Genomic DNA, 20,011 nt, shown 5'->3' on the forward strand with positions numbered 1-20,011 from the left:
AACTAGAAATTTCATCAAAAGGATTAATGTAACTGTTTTCATTTGTACTGTGAAATTTTGCATTGTCTGATTTCTTCACTCATACTTGAAGCCTTTATTAGAACATCTAGGAGACATTGTACTTCCTGGCTTATCTCTTCCACCTCATAATTGATCAGCACAATTAAGCCCACAAACACTAAGAGGAAAGAGGGGAAAGGGTAGTATGACAGGAACTAGTTCAGTGAGCATGTATAGAATTACCACAGTGAAACCTTTCACAATACTAAGTATGCTGGGAAAGGTTGGGCAGAGTTTGGCTTAATGCTTGGGTGTTTGCCTAGCATGCACGAAGAGTTGGGTTTGATTTCTTAGTACCATGGCAAGGTAGAGCCTCCTGTGGGGGCTCAAGGAATACAGCAAAATCAGCATCCTGACTTTTGGGCAGGAAAACATTTTAAAGGAGACCTTTAAAACTAAGCACAAAACTGCATTAGCCCATAGTGGAGAAGGGTTCATCTAAGACACTTGTGGGTATGGCTTGTCTGGACGAGCAAGACTGTGCAAGGTCTACAAGGCAGCTATGCTGGCAAAAAAAAAAAAAAAAAAAAAAAAGCAGGGAAGATAGGAATACTACAAAGAACCATTAGGATCTTCAGGGCTGTTTCTGCACTTCAAGTAATCCACTCATTTTCTTGAGACAAGGATAATTCATACAGCCCAGTTGCTCCCTATACAGGGCCATGATAGAGGATCTTGAGGACAAGGACTCATAGCCCCTTAACCTGTCAGCCTGATGAAAGGCTTTGGCCTGTAAGATTTCTGGGGGATGCAGTCCTGTGGGCAGGTAGGACACTCCTCCCCAGCCCCAAGCAGTGCCAGGTTGTCTTCAGGAGCCCCTAGGCCTTCTGGCAAAGACTGCTGCTGCACCAAAAACCTCCCCAAGTAGGCTTAACATGGGTTCCTGGGAAAGAAAAAGGCATGCCCTAGGATCCCAGAACCCATGGCATGCTTCAAACCCCAAATTTGCAAGTTATCAGGCTATGGGGCACACATACTGCCACCACTCTAAGTAGGCACTGCAAAATTAGGCTACCTGTGTTAATATGTAGCTCAGCTTGAAACAATCTGTAACATGCCTACCTAGAATTAACCATCTTTTCTGAAATCAGCAAAATCTATTATTTTCAAAAGTGGCTCACTCAAACTTAACAGGTCTTTCTTTACCCAAAGCACCACCTCCGAAATGAACTCGAGGGAGAAGCCCCACAAATGGAAACTTCAGTGAGCTTACCCCTTGCTTACATAAAAGCATCACCAGAGGGGCCGAGAGTTTGGCCTAGTGGTAGAGTGCTTACCTAGCATGTACGAAGACCCCGGTTTAATTCCTCGGTACCATATACATAGATGCTTTCAGGTGCAACTTGGCACTCATTAAACTTGATGCAGAAAAGCAACTGGAAATACAGCACAGCAGTTGAGAAGTCCCAAACATGTCAAGTTAGCCCCTCAGTTCTGAACTGTTCTGCTCACTAGCCACTTGGCAGAGCCTTAAAATTGCAGGTCATGTTCCAAATGCTCAATTTCACTCCACAGCAATTACCTAAACTGGTATGTACCTCAAAAACCCGCATCACTTGGGTTCAAATTACCAACATTTGTCCCTCCCAAAAACTTGGCAGTTAATGGGGGTAACTGCCAACTCCACCACTCAGACCACCATAGGCCCTGCCTAAAACAAAATTACCTAGAGCTAAGCTTTGCACCAACAGACAACACCAGGTCACATCCAGCTAGTGCTTGATTGTAGATGGTTTGATGTCCCTTCTGGGAGATGCAGATTTTAGCAATAGTCTGCTCCTTTCTTCTGCATCCAAGGAACTGCTTATATGCACCCACCCTGTACACTAATTCTGCCAGACCTAGGGATTGAACTCAGGGCCTGGGCACTGTTTCTGAACCTCTTTGTGCTCAAGGTTAGCACCCTATCACCTGAGCCACAGTGCCATTTCCAGCCTCTTTTCCTGGCAAGCTTCAAACCTCCACCCTCAAATCTCAGCCTCCTGAGCAGCTAAGTTTAAAAGAGTGACCCACCAGTGCCTGGCTCCTCACCTAAAAAACCCAACATTCTACAGAGTATTATCTGACTCACTATTTCCCCATTCCTAAGTATTTGTTCACTATGAGGGTTCTGGTACCAGCACTAGGCCATGTGCACACAAAGGTTACAACTAGCAAACAAAAGCACAGCAGGATGTGTGCAGTGGCTCACACCTGTAATCCTAGCTATTCAGGAAGCTGAGATTTAAGGATTGTGGTTCAAAGCCAGCTCCGGCACTAGAGGCTGTTTTTTGCCAGTCTTGGGCCATGAGCTCAGAGCCTGATCCTTGGGCTTTCTCAAGCCTAGAACTCCACACCACTTGAACCACACACAGCACTGCTTCTGGCTTTTTTGTATATATGCGATACAGAGGAATCAAGCCCGGGCCTTCATACATGCCAGGCAAGCATTCTACCACAAGGCCCAACCCCCAGCCAAGACTGTGAGACTTTTATCTCCAATCAACTACCAGAAAACCAGAAGCGGTGCTATAGCTCAAGTGGTAGAGTGCTAGCCTTGACTTGAAATGCTCAGGGACAGTGCCCAGGCCAAGTTCAAGCCCCACCAACCCCCCCCCCAAAAAAAACAAACCCAAAACACAGCCACCAGCACCGTTAACTTCACATTCAGGACTAATCATTTTTTGTTAAATTTAGGTCCCGAGTACCCATCTTAAGTAAACTGAATAGAGGCTACAGGTTGTCGGCATTTCTTTATTCAAACAGTCTCTTGCACTCCTTAACTCTGTAAACTGAATAGGGCTACGGGTTGTCAGCATTTCTTTATTCAGTCTCTTGCACTTCTTAACTCTGTTAAAAAAAAAGGGGGGGTTCTCTTAGTACATGGTCAGATGATTTTTATCAGCCCCAGCCTAGTACTGACTCACCCCCACACCCACTATTTCCACTCAACTTCTGGCCCCTTAGAACCCAGAAGCTGAAGAAGTCACTTACAGCCGGACATTCCACTGCACCGCTGTTGATGTCATCTATGATGTCATGGGGGTGGCGGCCATCAACATTACACCCCACAGACTGGGCCGTGCCCAAGATCTCCTTAATGGTTCCTACAAATAAATGGTGGCATCAGAGGGGGCCCTCTTAGTCCCCCAACAACCCTCAGATTTGAGGTCAAATGAGTACCTGACACCCCTCATAAAAAATTCCTAGCTGGTGAAGGCTCACACCTGTAATCCAGGAGGCTGGATCTGAGGATATCAGTTCATAGCCAGCCAAGGCATTGGCACTAAACACGGAGACTCATGTCCAAGTAACCACCAGAAAACAGGAAGTGATGCTCAGGCTCAAGGGATAGGGCAGTAGCCTTGAGCTGAAGCGCACAGACAGCGCCCAGGCCCAGAGTTCAAGTCCCACGACCGACAAAAAAAAAAAAAAATTCTGGGCAGGGAGTTTGGCCTGGTGGTTAAAGTGCTTGCCTAGCATGCACGAAGACCCGGGTTCGATTCCTCGGTACCACATACATAGAAAAAAGCCAGAAGTGGTGCTGAGGCTCAGGTGGTAGAGCTCAGGCCTTGAGAAAGTCCAAGAACAGTGCTCAGGCCCTGAGCTCAAGCCCAGGACTGGCAAAAAAAAAAAAAAAAAAAAAACCATATATTGCTAATTCTGTAGGTGAATCATTTTCTCCTTTAGAATCTTTCACAACCTGCTAACTAGAAATTTCATCAAAAGGATTAATGTAACTGTTTTCATTTGTACTGTGAAATTTTGCATTGTCTGATTTCTTCACTCATACTTGAAGCCTTTATTAGAACATCTAGGAGACATTGTACTTCCTGGCTTATCTCTTCCACCTCATAATTGATCAGCACAATTAAGCCCACAAACACTAAGAGGAAAGAGGGGAAAGGGTAGTATGACAGGAACTAGTTCAGTGAGCATGTATAGAATTACCACAGTGAAACCTTTCACAATACTAAGTATGCTGGGAAAGGTTGGGCAGAGTTTGGCTTAATGCTTGGGTGTTTGCCTAGCATGCACGAAGAGTTGGGTTTGATTTCTTAGTACCATGGCAAGGTAGAGCCTCCTGTGGGGGCTCAAGGAATACAGCAAAATCAGCATCCTGACTTTTGGGCAGGAAAACATTTTAAAGGAGACCTTTAAAACTAAGCACAAAACTGCATTAGCCCATAGTGGAGAAGGGTTCATCTAAGACACTTGTGGGTATGGCTTGTCTGGACGAGCAAGACTGTGCAAGGTCTACAAGGCAGCTATGCTGGCAAAAAAAAAAAAAAAAAAAAAAAAAAGCAGGGAAGATAGGAATACTACAAAGAACCATTAGGATCTTCAGGGCTGTTTCTGCACTTCAAGTAATCCACTCATTTTCTTGAGACAAGGATAATTCATACAGCCCAGTTGCTCCCTATACAGGGCCATGATAGAGGATCTTGAGGACAAGGACTCATAGCCCCTTAACCTGTCAGCCTGATGAAAGGCTTTGGCCTGTAAGATTTCTGGGGGATGCAGTCCTGTGGGCAGGTAGGACACTCCTCCCCAGCCCCAAGCAGTGCCAGGTTGTCTTCAGGAGCCCCTAGGCCTTCTGGCAAAGACTGCTGCTGCACCAAAAACCTCCCCAAGTAGGCTTAACATGGGTTCCTGGGAAAGAAAAAGGCATGCCCTAGGATCCCAGAACCCATGGCATGCTTCAAACCCCAAATTTGCAAGTTATCAGGCTATGGGGCACACATACTGCCACCACTCTAAGTAGGCACTGCAAAATTAGGCTACCTGTGTTAATATGTAGCTCAGCTTGAAACAATCTGTAACATGCCTACCTAGAATTAACCATCTTTTCTGAAATCAGCAAAATCTATTATTTTCAAAAGTGGCTCACTCAAACTTAACAGGTCTTTCTTTACCCAAAGCACCACCTCCGAAATGAACTCGAGGGAGAAGCCCCACAAATGGAAACTTCAGTGAGCTTACCCCTTGCTTACATAAAAGCATCACCAGAGGGGCCGAGAGTTTGGCCTAGTGGTAGAGTGCTTACCTAGCATGTACGAAGACCCCGGTTTAATTCCTCGGTACCATATACATAGATGCTTTCAGGTGCAACTTGGCACTCATTAAACTTGATGCAGAAAAGCAACTGGAAATACAGCACAGCAGTTGAGAAGTCCCAAACATGTCAAGTTAGCCCCTCAGTTCTGAACTGTTCTGCTCACTAGCCACTTGGCAGAGCCTTAAAATTGCAGGTCATGTTCCAAATGCTCAATTTCACTCCACAGCAATTACCTAAACTGGTATGTACCTCAAAAACCCGCATCACTTGGGTTCAAATTACCAACATTTGTCCCTCCCAAAAACTTGGCAGTTAATGGGGGTAACTGCCAACTCCACCACTCAGACCACCATAGGCCCTGCCTAAAACAAAATTACCTAGAGCTAAGCTTTGCACCAACAGACAACACCAGGTCACATCCAGCTAGTGCTTGATTGTAGATGGTTTGATGTCCCTTCTGGGAGATGCAGATTTTAGCAATAGTCTGCTCCTTTCTTCTGCATCCAAGGAACTGCTTATATGCACCCACCCTGTACACTAATTCTGCCAGACCTAGGGATTGAACTCAGGGCCTGGGCACTGTTTCTGAACCTCTTTGTGCTCAAGGTTAGCACCCTATCACCTGAGCCACAGTGCCATTTCCAGCCTCTTTTCCTGGCAAGCTTCAAACCTCCACCCTCAAATCTCAGCCTCCTGAGCAGCTAAGTTTAAAAGAGTGACCCACCAGTGCCTGGCTCCTCACCTAAAAAACCCAACATTCTACAGAGTATTATCTGACTCACTATTTCCCCATTCCTAAGTATTTGTTCACTATGAGGGTTCTGGTACCAGCACTAGGCCATGTGCACACAAAGGTTACAACTAGCAAACAAAAGCACAGCAGGATGTGTGCAGTGGCTCACACCTGTAATCCTAGCTATTCAGGAAGCTGAGATTTAAGGATTGTGGTTCAAAGCCAGCTCCGGCACTAGAGGCTGTTTTTTGCCAGTCTTGGGCCATGAGCTCAGAGCCTGATCCTTGGGCTTTCTCAAGCCTAGAACTCCACACCACTTGAACCACACACAGCACTGCTTCTGGCTTTTTTGTATATATGCGATACAGAGGAATCAAGCCCGGGCCTTCATACATGCCAGGCAAGCATTCTACCACAAGGCCCAACCCCCAGCCAAGACTGTGAGACTTTTATCTCCAATCAACTACCAGAAAACCAGAAGCGGTGCTATAGCTCAAGTGGTAGAGTGCTAGCCTTGACTTGAAATGCTCAGGGACAGTGCCCAGGCCAAGTTCAAGCCCCACCAACCCCCCCCCCCAAAAAAACAAACCCAAAACACAGCCACCAGCACCGTTAACTTCACATTCAGGACTAATCATTTTTTGTTAAATTTAGGTCCCGAGTACCCATCTTAAGTAAACTGAATAGAGGCTACAGGTTGTCGGCATTTCTTTATTCAAACAGTCTCTTGCACTCCTTAACTCTGTAAACTGAATAGGGCTACGGGTTGTCAGCATTTCTTTATTCAGTCTCTTGCACTTCTTAACTCTGTTAAAAAAAAAGGGGGGGTTCTCTTAGTACATGGTCAGATGATTTTTATCAGCCCCAGCCTAGTACTGACTCACCCCCACACCCACTATTTCCACTCAACTTCTGGCCCCTTAGAACCCAGAAGCTGAAGAAGTCACTTACAGCCGGACATTCCACTGCACCGCTGTTGATGTCATCTATGATGTCATGGGGGTGGCGGCCATCAACATTACACCCCACAGACTGGGCCGTGCCCAAGATCTCCTTAATGGTTCCTACAAATAAATGGTGGCATCAGAGGGGGCCCTCTTAGTCCCCCAACAACCCTCAGATTTGAGGTCAAATGAGTACCTGACACCCCTCATAAAAAATTCCTAGCTGGTGAAGGCTCACACCTGTAATCCAGGAGGCTGGATCTGAGGATATCAGTTCATAGCCAGCCAAGGCATTGGCACTAAACACGGAGACTCATGTCCAAGTAACCACCAGAAAACAGGAAGTGATGCTCAGGCTCAAGGGATAGGGCAGTAGCCTTGAGCTGAAGCGCACAGACAGCGCCCAGGCCCAGAGTTCAAGTCCCACGACCGACAAAAAAAAAAAAAAATTCTGGGCAGGGAGTTTGGCCTGGTGGTTAAAGTGCTTGCCTAGCATGCACGAAGACCCGGGTTCGATTCCTCGGTACCACATACATAGAAAAAAGCCAGAAGTGGTGCTGAGGCTCAGGTGGTAGAGCTCAGGCCTTGAGAAAGTCCAAGAACAGTGCTCAGGCCCTGAGCTCAAGCCCAGGACTGGCAAAAAAAAAAAAAAAAAAAAAACCATATATTGCTAATTCTGTAGGTGAATCATTTTCTCCTTTAGAATCTTTCACAACCTGCTAACTAGAAATTTCATCAAAAGGATTAATGTAACTGTTTTCATTTGTACTGTGAAATTTTGCATTGTCTGATTTCTTCACTCATACTTGAAGCCTTTATTAGAACATCTAGGAGACATTGTACTTCCTGGCTTATCTCTTCCACCTCATAATTGATCAGCACAATTAAGCCCACAAACACTAAGAGGAAAGAGGGGAAAGGGTAGTATGACAGGAACTAGTTCAGTGAGCATGTATAGAATTACCACAGTGAAACCTTTCACAATACTAAGTATGCTGGGAAAGGTTGGGCAGAGTTTGGCTTAATGCTTGGGTGTTTGCCTAGCATGCACGAAGAGTTGGGTTTGATTTCTTAGTACCATGGCAAGGTAGAGCCTCCTGTGGGGGCTCAAGGAATACAGCAAAATCAGCATCCTGACTTTTGGGCAGGAAAACATTTTAAAGGAGACCTTTAAAACTAAGCACAAAACTGCATTAGCCCATAGTGGAGAAGGGTTCATCTAAGACACTTGTGGGTATGGCTTGTCTGGACGAGCAAGACTGTGCAAGGTCTACAAGGCAGCTATGCTGGCAAAAAAAAAAAAAAAAAAAAAAAAAAGCAGGGAAGATAGGAATACTACAAAGAACCATTAGGATCTTCAGGGCTGTTTCTGCACTTCAAGTAATCCACTCATTTTCTTGAGACAAGGATAATTCATACAGCCCAGTTGCTCCCTATACAGGGCCATGATAGAGGATCTTGAGGACAAGGACTCATAGCCCCTTAACCTGTCAGCCTGATGAAAGGCTTTGGCCTGTAAGATTTCTGGGGGATGCAGTCCTGTGGGCAGGTAGGACACTCCTCCCCAGCCCCAAGCAGTGCCAGGTTGTCTTCAGGAGCCCCTAGGCCTTCTGGCAAAGACTGCTGCTGCACCAAAAACCTCCCCAAGTAGGCTTAACATGGGTTCCTGGGAAAGAAAAAGGCATGCCCTAGGATCCCAGAACCCATGGCATGCTTCAAACCCCAAATTTGCAAGTTATCAGGCTATGGGGCACACATACTGCCACCACTCTAAGTAGGCACTGCAAAATTAGGCTACCTGTGTTAATATGTAGCTCAGCTTGAAACAATCTGTAACATGCCTACCTAGAATTAACCATCTTTTCTGAAATCAGCAAAATCTATTATTTTCAAAAGTGGCTCACTCAAACTTAACAGGTCTTTCTTTACCCAAAGCACCACCTCCGAAATGAACTCGAGGGAGAAGCCCCACAAATGGAAACTTCAGTGAGCTTACCCCTTGCTTACATAAAAGCATCACCAGAGGGGCCGAGAGTTTGGCCTAGTGGTAGAGTGCTTACCTAGCATGTACGAAGACCCCGGTTTAATTCCTCGGTACCATATACATAGATGCTTTCAGGTGCAACTTGGCACTCATTAAACTTGATGCAGAAAAGCAACTGGAAATACAGCACAGCAGTTGAGAAGTCCCAAACATGTCAAGTTAGCCCCTCAGTTCTGAACTGTTCTGCTCACTAGCCACTTGGCAGAGCCTTAAAATTGCAGGTCATGTTCCAAATGCTCAATTTCACTCCACAGCAATTACCTAAACTGGTATGTACCTCAAAAACCCGCATCACTTGGGTTCAAATTACCAACATTTGTCCCTCCCAAAAACTTGGCAGTTAATGGGGGTAACTGCCAACTCCACCACTCAGACCACCATAGGCCCTGCCTAAAACAAAATTACCTAGAGCTAAGCTTTGCACCAACAGACAACACCAGGTCACATCCAGCTAGTGCTTGATTGTAGATGGTTTGATGTCCCTTCTGGGAGATGCAGATTTTAGCAATAGTCTGCTCCTTTCTTCTGCATCCAAGGAACTGCTTATATGCACCCACCCTGTACACTAATTCTGCCAGACCTAGGGATTGAACTCAGGGCCTGGGCACTGTTTCTGAACCTCTTTGTGCTCAAGGTTAGCACCCTATCACCTGAGCCACAGTGCCATTTCCAGCCTCTTTTCCTGGCAAGCTTCAAACCTCCACCCTCAAATCTCAGCCTCCTGAGCAGCTAAGTTTAAAAGAGTGACCCACCAGTGCCTGGCTCCTCACCTAAAAAACCCAACATTCTACAGAGTATTATCTGACTCACTATTTCCCCATTCCTAAGTATTTGTTCACTATGAGGGTTCTGGTACCAGCACTAGGCCATGTGCACACAAAGGTTACAACTAGCAAACAAAAGCACAGCAGGATGTGTGCAGTGGCTCACACCTGTAATCCTAGCTATTCAGGAAGCTGAGATTTAAGGATTGTGGTTCAAAGCCAGCTCCGGCACTAGAGGCTGTTTTTTGCCAGTCTTGGGCCATGAGCTCAGAGCCTGATCCTTGGGCTTTCTCAAGCCTAGAACTCCACACCACTTGAACCACACACAGCACTGCTTCTGGCTTTTTTGTATATATGCGATACAGAGGAATCAAGCCCGGGCCTTCATACATGCCAGGCAAGCATTCTACCACAAGGCCCAACCCCCAGCCAAGACTGTGAGACTTTTATCTCCAATCAACTACCAGAAAACCAGAAGCGGTGCTATAGCTCAAGTGGTAGAGTGCTAGCCTTGACTTGAAATGCTCAGGGACAGTGCCCAGGCCAAGTTCAAGCCCCACCAACCCCCCCCCCAAAAAAAACAAACCCAAAACACAGCCACCAGCACCGTTAACTTCACATTCAGGACTAATCATTTTTTGTTAAATTTAGGTCCCGAGTACCCATCTTAAGTAAACTGAATAGAGGCTACAGGTTGTCGGCATTTCTTTATTCAAACAGTCTCTTGCACTCCTTAACTCTGTAAACTGAATAGGGCTACGGGTTGTCAGCATTTCTTTATTCAGTCTCTTGCACTTCTTAACTCTGTTAAAAAAAAAGGGGGGGTTCTCTTAGTACATGGTCAGATGATTTTTATCAGCCCCAGCCTAGTACTGACTCACCCCCACACCCACTATTTCCACTCAACTTCTGGCCCCTTAGAACCCAGAAGCTGAAGAAGTCACTTACAGCCGGACATTCCACTGCACCGCTGTTGATGTCATCTATGATGTCATGGGGGTGGCGGCCATCAACATTACACCCCACAGACTGGGCCGTGCCCAAGATCTCCTTAATGGTTCCTACAAATAAATGGTGGCATCAGAGGGGGCCCTCTTAGTCCCCCAACAACCCTCAGATTTGAGGTCAAATGAGTACCTGACACCCCTCATAAAAAATTCCTAGCTGGTGAAGGCTCACACCTGTAATCCAGGAGGCTGGATCTGAGGATATCAGTTCATAGCCAGCCAAGGCATTGGCACTAAACACGGAGACTCATGTCCAAGTAACCACCAGAAAACAGGAAGTGATGCTCAGGCTCAAGGGATAGGGCAGTAGCCTTGAGCTGAAGCGCACAGACAGCGCCCAGGCCCAGAGTTCAAGTCCCACGACCGACAAAAAAAAAAAAAAATTCTGGGCAGGGAGTTTGGCCTGGTGGTTAAAGTGCTTGCCTAGCATGCACGAAGACCCGGGTTCGATTCCTCGGTACCACATACATAGAAAAAAGCCAGAAGTGGTGCTGAGGCTCAGGTGGTAGAGCTCAGGCCTTGAGAAAGTCCAAGAACAGTGCTCAGGCCCTGAGCTCAAGCCCAGGACTGGCAAAAAAAAAAAAAAAAAAAAAACCATATATTGCTAATTCTGTAGGTGAATCATTTTCTCCTTTAGAATCTTTCACAACCTGCTAACTAGAAATTTCATCAAAAGGATTAATGTAACTGTTTTCATTTGTACTGTGAAATTTTGCATTGTCTGATTTCTTCACTCATACTTGAAGCCTTTATTAGAACATCTAGGAGACATTGTACTTCCTGGCTTATCTCTTCCACCTCATAATTGATCAGCACAATTAAGCCCACAAACACTAAGAGGAAAGAGGGGAAAGGGTAGTATGACAGGAACTAGTTCAGTGAGCATGTATAGAATTACCACAGTGAAACCTTTCACAATACTAAGTATGCTGGGAAAGGTTGGGCAGAGTTTGGCTTAATGCTTGGGTGTTTGCCTAGCATGCACGAAGAGTTGGGTTTGATTTCTTAGTACCATGGCAAGGTAGAGCCTCCTGTGGGGGCTCAAGGAATACAGCAAAATCAGCATCCTGACTTTTGGGCAGGAAAACATTTTAAAGGAGACCTTTAAAACTAAGCACAAAACTGCATTAGCCCATAGTGGAGAAGGGTTCATCTAAGACACTTGTGGGTATGGCTTGTCTGGACGAGCAAGACTGTGCAAGGTCTACAAGGCAGCTATGCTGGCAAAAAAAAAAAAAAAAAAAAAAAAAAGCAGGGAAGATAGGAATACTACAAAGAACCATTAGGATCTTCAGGGCTGTTTCTGCACTTCAAGTAATCCACTCATTTTCTTGAGACAAGGATAATTCATACAGCCCAGTTGCTCCCTATACAGGGCCATGATAGAGGATCTTGAGGACAAGGACTCATAGCCCCTTAACCTGTCAGCCTGATGAAAGGCTTTGGCCTGTAAGATTTCTGGGGGATGCAGTCCTGTGGGCAGGTAGGACACTCCTCCCCAGCCCCAAGCAGTGCCAGGTTGTCTTCAGGAGCCCCTAGGCCTTCTGGCAAAGACTGCTGCTGCACCAAAAACCTCCCCAAGTAGGCTTAACATGGGTTCCTGGGAAAGAAAAAGGCATGCCCTAGGATCCCAGAACCCATGGCATGCTTCAAACCCCAAATTTGCAAGTTATCAGGCTATGGGGCACACATACTGCCACCACTCTAAGTAGGCACTGCAAAATTAGGCTACCTGTGTTAATATGTAGCTCAGCTTGAAACAATCTGTAACATGCCTACCTAGAATTAACCATCTTTTCTGAAATCAGCAAAATCTATTATTTTCAAAAGTGGCTCACTCAAACTTAACAGGTCTTTCTTTACCCAAAGCACCACCTCCGAAATGAACTCGAGGGAGAAGCCCCACAAATGGAAACTTCAGTGAGCTTACCCCTTGCTTACATAAAAGCATCACCAGAGGGGCCGAGAGTTTGGCCTAGTGGTAGAGTGCTTACCTAGCATGTACGAAGACCCCGGTTTAATTCCTCGGTACCATATACATAGATGCTTTCAGGTGCAACTTGGCACTCATTAAACTTGATGCAGAAAAGCAACTGGAAATACAGCACAGCAGTTGAGAAGTCCCAAACATGTCAAGTTAGCCCCTCAGTTCTGAACTGTTCTGCTCACTAGCCACTTGGCAGAGCCTTAAAATTGCAGGTCATGTTCCAAATGCTCAATTTCACTCCACAGCAATTACCTAAACTGGTATGTACCTCAAAAACCCGCATCACTTGGGTTCAAATTACCAACATTTGTCCCTCCCAAAAACTTGGCAGTTAATGGGGGTAACTGCCAACTCCACCACTCAGACCACCATAGGCCCTGCCTAAAACAAAATTACCTAGAGCTAAGCTTTGCACCAACAGACAACACCAGGTCACATCCAGCTAGTGCTTGATTGTAGATGGTTTGATGTCCCTTCTGGGAGATGCAGATTTTAGCAATAGTCTGCTCCTTTCTTCTGCATCCAAGGAACTGCTTATATGCACCCACCCTGTACACTAATTCTGCCAGACCTAGGGATTGAACTCAGGGCCTGGGCACTGTTTCTGAACCTCTTTGTGCTCAAGGTTAGCACCCTATCACCTGAGCCACAGTGCCATTTCCAGCCTCTTTTCCTGGCAAGCTTCAAACCTCCACCCTCAAATCTCAGCCTCCTGAGCAGCTAAGTTTAAAAGAGTGACCCACCAGTGCCTGGCTCCTCACCTAAAAAACCCAACATTCTACAGAGTATTATCTGACTCACTATTTCCCCATTCCTAAGTATTTGTTCACTATGAGGGTTCTGGTACCAGCACTAGGCCATGTGCACACAAAGGTTACAACTAGCAAACAAAAGCACAGCAGGATGTGTGCAGTGGCTCACACCTGTAATCCTAGCTATTCAGGAAGCTGAGATTTAAGGATTGTGGTTCAAAGCCAGCTCCGGCACTAGAGGCTGTTTTTTGCCAGTCTTGGGCCATGAGCTCAGAGCCTGATCCTTGGGCTTTCTCAAGCCTAGAACTCCACACCACTTGAACCACACACAGCACTGCTTCTGGCTTTTTTGTATATATGCGATACAGAGGAATCAAGCCCGGGCCTTCATACATGCCAGGCAAGCATTCTACCACAAGGCCCAACCCCCAGCCAAGACTGTGAGACTTTTATCTCCAATCAACTACCAGAAAACCAGAAGCGGTGCTATAGCTCAAGTGGTAGAGTGCTAGCCTTGACTTGAAATGCTCAGGGACAGTGCCCAGGCCAAGTTCAAGCCCCACCAACCCCCCCCCCCAAAAAAACAAACCCAAAACACAGCCACCAGCACCGTTAACTTCACATTCAGGACTAATCATTTTTTGTTAAATTTAGGTCCCGAGTACCCATCTTAAGTAAACTGAATAGAGGCTACAGGTTGTCGGCATTTCTTTATTCAAACAGTCTCTTGCACTCCTTAACTCTGTAAACTGAATAGGGCTACGGGTTGTCAGCATTTCTTTATTCAGTCTCTTGCACTTCTTAACTCTGTTAAAAAAAAAGGGGGGGTTCTCTTAGTACATGGTCAGATGATTTTTATCAGCCCCAGCCTAGTACTGACTCACCCCCACACCCACTATTTCCACTCAACTTCTGGCCCCTTAGAACCCAGAAGCTGAAGAAGTCACTTACAGCCGGACATTCCACTGCACCGCTGTTGATGTCATCTATGATGTCATGGGGGTGGCGGCCATCAACATTACACCCCACAGACTGGGCCGTGCCCAAGATCTCCTTAATGGTTCCTACAAATAAATGGTGGCATCAGAGGGGGCCCTCTTAGTCCCCCAACAACCCTCAGATTTGAGGTCAAATGAGTACCTGACACCCCTCATAAAAAATTCCTAGCTGGTGAAGGCTCACACCTGTAATCCAGGAGGCTGGATCTGAGGATATCAGTTCATAGCCAGCCAAGGCATTGGCACTAAACACGGAGACTCATGTCCAAGTAACCACCAGAAAACAGGAAGTGATGCTCAGGCTCAAGGGATAGGGCAGTAGCCTTGAGCTGAAGCGCACAGACAGCGCCCAGGCCCAGAGTTCAAGTCCCACGACCGACAAAAAAAAAAAAAAATTCTGGGCAGGGAGTTTGGCCTGGTGGTTAAAGTGCTTGCCTAGCATGCACGAAGACCCGGGTTCGATTCCTCGGTACCACATACATAGAAAAAAGCCAGAAGTGGTGCTGAGGCTCAGGTGGTAGAGCTCAGGCCTTGAGAAAGTCCAAGAACAGTGCTCAGGCCCTGAGCTCAAGCCCAGGACTGGCAAAAAAAAAAAAAAACAAAAAACCATATATTGCTAATTCTGTAGGTGAATCATTTTCTCCTTTAGAATCTTTCACAACCTGCTAACTAGAAATTTCATCAAAAGGATTAATGTAACTGTTTTCATTTGTACTGTGAAATTTTGCATTGTCTGATTTCTTCACTCATACTTGAAGCCTTTATTAGAACATCTAGGAGACATTGTACTTCCTGGCTTATCTCTTCCACCTCATAATTGATCAGCACAATTAAGCCCACAAACACTAAGAGGAAAGAGGGGAAAGGGTAGTATGACAGGAACTAGTTCAGTGAGCATGTATAGAATTACCACAGTGAAACCTTTCACAATACTAAGTATGCTGGGAAAGGTTGGGCAGAGTTTGGCTTAATGCTTGGGTGTTTGCCTAGCATGCACGAAGAGTTGGGTTTGATTTCTTAGTACCATGGCAAGGTAGAGCCTCCTGTGGGGGCTCAAGGAATACAGCAAAATCAGCATCCTGACTTTTGGGCAGGAAAACATTTTAAAGGAGACCTTTAAAACTAAGCACAAAACTGCATTAGCCCATAGTGGAGAAGGGTTCATCTAAGACACTTGTGGGTATGGCTTGTCTGGACGAGCAAGACTGTGCAAGGTCTACAAGGCAGCTATGCTGGCAAAAAAAAAAAAAAAAAAAAAAAAAAGCAGGGAAGATAGGAATACTACAAAGAACCATTAGGATCTTCAGGGCTGTTTCTGCACTTCAAGTAATCCACTCATTTTCTTGAGACAAGGATAATTCATACAGCCCAGTTGCTCCCTATACAGGGCCATGATAGAGGATCTTGAGGACAAGGACTCATAGCCCCTTAACCTGTCAGCCTGATGAAAGGCTTTGGCCTGTAAGATTTCTGGGGGATGCAGTCCTGTGGGCAGGTAGGACACTCCTCCCCAGCCCCAAGCAGTGCCAGGTTGTCTTCAGGAGCCCCTAGGCCTTCTGGCAAAGACTGCTGCTGCACCAAAAACCTCCCCAAGTAGGCTTAACATGGGTTCCTGGGAAAGAAAAAGGCATGCCCTAGGATCCCAGAACCCATGGCATGCTTCAAACCCCAAATTTGCAAGTTATCAGGCTATGGGGCACACATACTGCCACCACTCTAAGTAGGCACTGCAAAATTAGGCTACCTGTGTTAATATGTAGCTCAGCTTGAAACAATCTGTAACATGCCTACCTAGAATTAACCATCTTTTCTGAAATCAGCAAAATCTATTATTTTCAAAAGTGGCTCACTCAAACTTAACAGGTCTTTCTTTACCCAAAGCACCACCTCCGAAATGAACTCGAGGGAGAAGCCCCACAAATGGAAACTTCAGTGAGCTTACCCCTTGCTTACATAAAAGCATCACCAGAGGGGCCGAGAGTTTGGCCTAGTGGTAGAGTGCTTACCTAGCATGTACGAAGACCCCGGTTTAATTCCTCGGTACCATATACATAGATGCTTTCAGGTGCAACTTGGCACTCATTAAACTTGATGCAGAAAAGCAACTGGAAATACAGCACAGCAGTTGAGAAGTCCCAAACATGTCAAGTTAGCCCCTCAGTTCTGAACTGTTCTGCTCACTAGCCACTTGGCAGAGCCTTAAAATTGCAGGTCATGTTCCAAATGCTCAATTTCACTCCACAGCAATTACCTAAACTGGTATGTACCTCAAAAACCCGCATCACTTGGGTTCAAATTACCAACATTTGTCCCTCCCAAAAACTTGGCAGTTAATGGGGGTAACTGCCAACTCCACCACTCAGACCACCATAGGCCCTGCCTAAAACAAAATTACCTAGAGCTAAGCTTTGCACCAACAGACAACACCAGGTCACATCCAGCTAGTGCTTGATTGTAGATGGTTTGATGTCCCTTCTGGGAGATGCAGATTTTAGCAATAGTCTGCTCCTTTCTTCTGCATCCAAGGAACTGCTTATATGCACCCACCCTGTACACTAATTCTGCCAGACCTAGGGATTGAACTCAGGGCCTGGGCACTGTTTCTGAACCTCTTTGTGCTCAAGGTTAGCACCCTATCACCTGAGCCACAGTGCCATTTCCAGCCTCTTTTCCTGGCAAGCTTCAAACCTCCACCCTCAAATCTCAGCCTCCTGAGCAGCTAAGTTTAAAAGAGTGACCCACCAGTGCCTGGCTCCTCACCTAAAAAACCCAACATTCTACAGAGTATTATCTGACTCACTATTTCCCCATTCCTAAGTATTTGTTCACTATGAGGGTTCTGGTACCAGCACTAGGCCATGTGCACACAAAGGTTACAACTAGCAAACAAAAGCACAGCAGGATGTGTGCAGTGGCTCACACCTGTAATCCTAGCTATTCAGGAAGCTGAGATTTAAGGATTGTGGTTCAAAGCCAGCTCCGGCACTAGAGGCTGTTTTTTGCCAGTCTTGGGCCATGAGCTCAGAGCCTGATCCTTGGGCTTTCTCAAGCCTAGAACTCCACACCACTTGAACCACACACAGCACTGCTTCTGGCTTTTTTGTATATATGCGATACAGAGGAATCAAGCCCGGGCCTTCATACATGCCAGGCAAGCATTCTACCACAAGGCCCAACCCCCAGCCAAGACTGTGAGACTTTTATCTCCAATCAACTACCAGAAAACCAGAAGCGGTGCTATAGCTCAAGTGGTAGAGTGCTAGCCTTGACTTGAAATGCTCAGGGACAGTGCCCAGGCCAAGTTCAAGCCCCACCAACCCCCCCCCCCAAAAAAACAAACCCAAAACACAGCCACCAGCACCGTTAACTTCACATTCAGGACTAATCATTTTTTGTTAAATTTAGGTCCCGAGTACCCATCTTAAGTAAACTGAATAGAGGCTACAGGTTGTCGGCATTTCTTTATTCAAACAGTCTCTTGCACTCCTTAACTCTGTAAACTGAATAGGGCTACGGGTTGTCAGCATTTCTTTATTCAGTCTCTTGCACTTCTTAACTCTGTTAAAAAAAAAGGGGGGGTTCTCTTAGTACATGGTCAGATGATTTTTATCAGCCCCAGCCTAGTACTGACTCACCCCCACACCCACTATTTCCACTCAACTTCTGGCCCCTTAGAACCCAGAAGCTGAAGAAGTCACTTACAGCCGGACATTCCACTGCACCGCTGTTGATGTCATCTATGATGTCATGGGGGTGGCGGCCATCAACATTACACCCCACAGACTGGGCCGTGCCCAAGATCTCCTTAATGGTTCCTACAAATAAATGGTGGCATCAGAGGGGGCCCTCTTAGTCCCCCAACAACCCTCAGATTTGAGGTCAAATGAGTACCTGACACCCCTCATAAAAAATTCCTAGCTGGTGAAGGCTCACACCTGTAATCCAGGAGGCTGGATCTGAGGATATCAGTTCATAGCCAGCCAAGGCATTGGCACTAAACACGGAGACTCATGTCCAAGTAACCACCAGAAAACAGGAAGTGATGCTCAGGCTCAAGGGATAGGGCAGTAGCCTTGAGCTGAAGCGCACAGACAGCGCCCAGGCCCAGAGTTCAAGTCCCACGACCGACAAAAAAAAAAAAAAATTCTGGGCAGGGAGTTTGGCCTGGTGGTTAAAGTGCTTGCCTAGCATGCACGAAGACCCGGGTTCGATTCCTCGGTACCACATACATAGAAAAAAGCCAGAAGTGGTGCTGAGGCTCAGGTGGTAGAGCTCAGGCCTTGAGAAAGTCCAAGAACAGTGCTCAGGCCCTGAGCTCAAGCCCAGGACTGGCAAAAAAAAAAAAAAAAAAAAAACCATATATTGCTAATTCTGTAGGTGAATCATTTTCTCCTTTAGAATCTTTCACAACCTGCTAACTAGAAATTTCATCAAAAGGATTAATGTAACTGTTTTCATTTGTACTGTGAAATTTTGCATTGTCTGATTTCTTCACTCATACTTGAAGCCTTTATTAGAACATCTAGGAGACATTGTACTTCCTGGCTTATCTCTTCCACCTCATAATTGATCAGCACAATTAAGCCCACAAACACTAAGAGGAAAGAGGGGAAAGGGTAGTATGACAGGAACTAGTTCAGTGAGCATGTATAGAATTACCACAGTGAAACCTTTCACAATACTAAGTATGCTGGGAAAGGTTGGGCAGAGTTTGGCTTAATGCTTGGGTGTTTGCCTAGCATGCACGAAGAGTTGGGTTTGATTTCTTAGTACCATGGCAAGGTAGAGCCTCCTGTGGGGGCTCAAGGAATACAGCAAAATCAGCATCCTGACTTTTGGGCAGGAAAACATTTTAAAGGAGACCTTTAAAACTAAGCACAAAACTGCATTAGCCCATAGTGGAGAAGGGTTCATCTAAGACACTTGTGGGTATGGCTTGTCTGGACGAGCAAGACTGTGCAAGGTCTACAAGGCAGCTATGCTGGCAAAAAAAAAAAAAAAAAAAAAAAAAAGCAGGGAAGATAGGAATACTACAAAGAACCATTAGGATCTTCAGGGCTGTTTCTGCACTTCAAGTAATCCACTCATTTTCTTGAGACAAGGATAATTCATACAGCCCAGTTGCTCCCTATACAGGGCCATGATAGAGGATCTTGAGGACAAGGACTCATAGCCCCTTAACCTGTCAGCCTGATGAAAGGCTTTGGCCTGTAAGATTTCTGGGGGATGCAGTCCTGTGGGCAGGTAGGACACTCCTCCCCAGCCCCAAGCAGTGCCAGGTTGTCTTCAGGAGCCCCTAGGCCTTCTGGCAAAGACTGCTGCTGCACCAAAAACCTCCCCAAGTAGGCTTAACATGGGTTCCTGGGAAAGAAAAAGGCATGCCCTAGGATCCCAGAACCCATGGCATGCTTCAAACCCCAAATTTGCAAGTTATCAGGCTATGGGGCACACATACTGCCACCACTCTAAGTAGGCACTGCAAAATTAGGCTACCTGTGTTAATATGTAGCTCAGCTTGAAACAATCTGTAACATGCCTACCTAGAATTAACCATCTTTTCTGAAATCAGCAAAATCTATTATTTTCAAAAGTGGCTCACTCAAACTTAACAGGTCTTTCTTTACCCAAAGCACCACCTCCGAAATGAACTCGAGGGAGAAGCCCCACAAATGGAAACTTCAGTG

The 20,011-nt window shown here is 45.9% G+C and overlaps 5 long non-coding RNA genes across 5 annotated transcripts; all 5 read right to left on the reverse strand.

Annotated features, from left to right (window-relative positions):
- Positions 1-2,779: 2,779 nt before the first annotated feature.
- On the reverse strand, positions 2,780-3,534 carry LOC150065974 (uncharacterized). Its single transcript, XR_016534814.1, has 2 exons — positions 3,034-3,534; positions 2,780-2,889 (listed from the first exon to the last, which is right to left on the reverse strand). It is a non-coding gene; the product is annotated as an uncharacterized LOC150065974 (long non-coding RNA).
- Positions 3,535-6,528: 2,994 nt separating this feature from the next.
- Positions 6,529-7,283, reverse strand: LOC150065975 (uncharacterized). Its single transcript, XR_016534815.1, has 2 exons — positions 6,783-7,283; positions 6,529-6,638 (listed from the first exon to the last, which is right to left on the reverse strand). It is a non-coding gene; the product is annotated as an uncharacterized LOC150065975 (long non-coding RNA).
- A 2,994-nt stretch (positions 7,284-10,277) lies between these two features.
- On the reverse strand, positions 10,278-11,032 carry LOC150065976 (uncharacterized). The gene is made up of 2 exons (XR_016534816.1): positions 10,532-11,032; positions 10,278-10,387 (listed from the first exon to the last, which is right to left on the reverse strand). It is a non-coding gene; the product is annotated as an uncharacterized LOC150065976 (long non-coding RNA).
- A 2,994-nt stretch (positions 11,033-14,026) lies between these two features.
- LOC150065977 (uncharacterized) lies at positions 14,027-14,781 on the reverse strand. Its single transcript, XR_016534817.1, has 2 exons — positions 14,281-14,781; positions 14,027-14,136 (listed from the first exon to the last, which is right to left on the reverse strand). It is a non-coding gene; the product is annotated as an uncharacterized LOC150065977 (long non-coding RNA).
- A 2,994-nt stretch (positions 14,782-17,775) lies between these two features.
- LOC150065978 (uncharacterized) lies at positions 17,776-18,530 on the reverse strand. The gene is made up of 2 exons (XR_016534818.1): positions 18,030-18,530; positions 17,776-17,885 (listed from the first exon to the last, which is right to left on the reverse strand). It is a non-coding gene; the product is annotated as an uncharacterized LOC150065978 (long non-coding RNA).
- Between the last annotated feature and the right edge of the window lie 1,481 nt (positions 18,531-20,011).

The sequence above is a fragment of the Megascapheus bottae genome, chromosome 3 (assembly GCF_031878675.1).
Source record: "Megascapheus bottae isolate mThoBot1 chromosome 3, mThoBot2.hap1, whole genome shotgun sequence".
In the NCBI taxonomy this organism is placed as follows: domain Eukaryota; kingdom Metazoa; phylum Chordata; class Mammalia; order Rodentia; family Geomyidae; genus Megascapheus; species Megascapheus bottae.